The following is a 3,965-nucleotide window of genomic DNA, read 5'->3' as shown; positions in this document are numbered from 1 at the left end:
CATGAGCAGTCTTTGTTTTTTCAATTGTTTAGATCTAGTTTTAATTGTGTGGAGAGTGTTTTGTAGTTGTGTTCATATAGTTTCAGAGCACGTCTTGATGAGGTGAAATATGTTTAGCAGCTATTTGAAAAACAGCAGAAAAAAATACAGTTGGCTTTGCTACATCCACCCACTGGATGGACCTTTGGCTCTCCTGCTTTTTGATTTAGAGCTAAATCCTTCAAGCCTTAATGTGTCCAATCTTTGCTGCTGTTTTTAACAGATTGGGAAGTTTTTGCTCTCTCCCTACCACCAAAGTGTCTCTCAAAGGGACCAGTAAAATCCATTGAAAAGGAGAACCATTTCCACAATAAACTCCAAATTTGTGAACAGTTAGCTGTTGTATAAGGGAACTGGCCGGACAATCTCCTGTCTGCAAATGTGATACATCTTTGGCTCAGACAAGGCCTGATAACACTCACTGCGCAAGCAGACAAGGACACAACTTAGTGCTGCTCAGACACACAGCATGGGAATTTTTAAGGTCTCTCTCTCCTCAGCAGTGGTTGTCCTCAGGACCCCGGCTTCATGCAGCTGGAATTCCTCCAGCATCTGTTTCAATGGCTGCTGTTGTCGCTGGTGTGGGTACTGCCTCTGAAGGATGAGGAAGAGAGTGACACAGGTAGCAAAGCCAAAGATGACCATCAGGATCTTCCAGAGCTTGATGCTGGATTCTTGCTGCTGTAGGTGAGTGTCAAAATCCTGGCTACTCAGGTAATACTGCAGGCCTTGTTGGGGGTGGGGGGCTCTGCAGGAGGAGGGAATTAGTCTAGGACCAGTTCCCTGATGCCAGTAATGCTGGCCCCCACCTTGAAGGTCTCTTCTGTCTCCTGGATGCCTTTGGGTCACTCCCCATTGATGTAGTGGCCAATCACATCAGTAGAGGACTGGATCGTAGGGTGGAACTTCACACAGATGGTCTCTAAACCAAGGTCAGCAGAGTCCAGGGGCTTCAGAACTCGGACTACCATACCAGGTCTAGGCCTGGGAACAACTCAGAAAAGTAAGAGGCATAAACAAGGGGTAAATTTTGAGGTCTTGACATTCCCCCATTTTGGTGAAGGGGAAGGGACCCAAAGAGCTCCTTCTTCCATTGAGGGAAAAGAAAAAAGGCACTCAGCATGGGGGCTCTTCTTCTTAGCATGTCAAGTTACAGATTAAACTCTTTAGGGGGCTCACAACAGACTAATTTTGAGATAGATTTACATGTCACAAAGGTAACCAAGAAATATCATAAACATAAACACCATGAAACAAAAAGTCAAAGCAATATAATAATGATCATCGATACTAACATCCAGTCTCCTTGCATCCTAGTACCCATTCTCCACATTTAATCAGTTTTGAATATTTGACATTTTGAGTCCCAGATGGTCCATGGCTGGTTCCTGAGTATTTTCTCTTGAGTATTCTGGAATTGGCTTCACTTTCAGGATAGTTTTGAAGGGGGCTTTGCTCCTCTGGTTCCAAATCGCTTGTAGAGGTTCATAGATTAAAATGTGCTAGTAACAATACTTGATACAATTTAGTACAATCTCTTAAATGCGTTTCTCTAACCCTGAAACTTTGGAGAATTTAGGTTTTGAATACCACTTGCTATTTATATTTTTACCTAAACCTTGTACTTGACATAAGAATCTTAAAAAAAAATAGGAGGGCCTAATTTGTAAAATGAACTCTTCTGGCTTTTAATAACAAGCACTTTTAGAGTATTTGGGGGAAATGATTTCACTTTCTTTAGAATTATCAATACAATTTGATATGTAAATATTTAATAGAATTTTGAGAACTTATTACTAAAGCACACTCAAAGCCAGAATTTCTATACTAGATATGTTTGGAAGCCAATTATATGCAAATATATGTGTGTATATATATATATATATATATATATATTTTGTTGCTTTCTGGAATTTATTATTCCGTTTAATAAGAAAACTTTTACTTTGTCTTACTTTATTCAGTAAAGAAAACTTTACTTTGTGTTAGTACTTCCTCTGTTTCCCTTTAGGAGAATCTCATCCCCATATTATTTCACAATGGATTAAAATTCTAAGGTTTTTAATACTTGCATCCTATTATAGTAAATCAGAGATGCTCCGGTATTAACATAATAGGTTTAATATTGTACTTAAAAACTTCTACCACCTTTCTGCCTTGATTATAGAAATTTGCTCTGAAAGTGAAAGGAAGGACATAGTTATGACAATGTCATATATCATAACAGAGGGAAACACCCATAGCTTTGTTTGGTTCTGGGCATGAGTCGTATCTGACAGCCAATCATATCACCGGGTATCAAAATCAAGGCTCAGGATTAACCATATGGAGAAACATCCTGTTCAGAAAATAACTAGAACAATGGGGAAACTGAATCAAGAGGATCCTACCTCAGTCTATGCTAAAGTCATCCCCAAACCTACCTTTTCCCAGGAACAAATACCCAGACATCCACCTGCAATATTTCTCAGACTTCAGCAGCACATGCCATTGTCTACCATTGGCTTTTTGACACTTCGCACAAGTATCCCCGTAATCCAAACTCAAAACAACAGTTAATTATAGTTCCCAAGAATTTGTACCTCAAATAAATAGCAAAATTTTCCTAATCATAACTTAGGGCTTGAGTCTAATTCACAGACTCTGGCAACTACTTCCAGCTCTGCTTAGCCAGGTAGCTTGGGGCAAAGTGCTGCTTCTGGTGACAGCATAATTTGACACCAATCCCCCTGCCTCATTTAGGAGGCCCAATCCATCAGTGTAAAGGGAAAGCTCTGCTTCAGGGAGTGGAGTCTCAGCGAAGCCTAGTCCGGGGGTTAGGATAGCATCCATCAGAGCAATACAATTCTGAGAGTTAGCTACTTCCTTAAGGGATCTCAGCAAAAAGGTGGCAAAATTCAAAGCACTGCGTTGGGTAACAGTCATGGTAGCCACATTTGGCTGAAGCAGAAGTGAGAGCTCAAGTTAATCATAATGCAACCTCAAAAATACTAATGTATGATGGGAGTTAAGGAGGACCTCCCAGTATGGGAGCTCTTTTCCCACAGCTATATTGGCTATAGTTTCAACCAAATCTGTTATTACTATAACAACCCTGAGACAGCCTGGTACCTTCTCATGTCTAGATCATAGCTGGAATCCTAACAGGTGGAATGTCAGGGTTTCCAATGTATTTCCCTTTTTCTACTAGAAAAAGGTAGAATGGGAGTGCGTGGTTAGGGTGGCCTAGAGAGCAAGGTAGAGTTCAGTCTCATGCTTATAAATTAAAACTCACCACATTTTGATACTGCAGCAAATATAGCAATAGTTGACTCATATTAATATATTGAAATTATGTCTTTAAAGCACCTTATACATTTTTACAATTTTCATAAATGATAGCCCAAAATTTTCCAATGAAAACTTTTTTAAATGTAGCAAACTTATGATTATGTTTTAAAAATATACTCTATTAAGTATTTATATTCAATATCTTATTTTAGCTGTTCTTTAAAAACTCAATTCTTAATCTAACAGCATCCAGATGAAAAAGGTTATTGTTAACAATATTTCTGTTACAGTGATTTTTCAAATATAACAAAATAAAACAATTTAAAAATACAATAATATCATGTATTTAAAACTTATTACCAGTCAGATGACATCTATTCAACCAATGGATTTCCAAATCATCCTATCTAGAAATCATTAATCTTATAACCTTTGACATTTTTATATTAATCATTTCTAAAATCACCTTAGAGTTGTCAAGTATGGAGAAATGACATCCAATGAAAATAATAATAATAACAATAATAACAATAGCCAAAATTTCTATAATGCTTACCATATGTCAGTTGCTTCATTAAGCACTTCACAATCATTTGAGCCTCATAACAATTCTGGGAGGTGGGCACCATTATTATTTTCCTCTTTTCATTATCAGA

At 37.9% G+C, this 3,965-nt stretch overlaps 1 pseudogene; it reads right to left on the bottom strand.

Moving 5' to 3' along the window:
* Window positions 1-372: 372 nt before the first annotated feature.
* On the bottom strand, window positions 373-1,114 carry LOC100013207 (mitochondrial ubiquitin ligase activator of NFKB 1-like; annotated as a pseudogene).
* Between the last annotated feature and the right edge of the window lie 2,851 nt (window positions 1,115-3,965).

The sequence above is a fragment of the Monodelphis domestica genome, chromosome X (assembly GCF_027887165.1).
Source record: "Monodelphis domestica isolate mMonDom1 chromosome X, mMonDom1.pri, whole genome shotgun sequence".
In the NCBI taxonomy this organism is placed as follows: domain Eukaryota; kingdom Metazoa; phylum Chordata; class Mammalia; order Didelphimorphia; family Didelphidae; genus Monodelphis; species Monodelphis domestica.
Note: the sequence above shows the minus strand (reverse complement) of the source record. Positions and strands in the feature narration are given on the sequence as shown.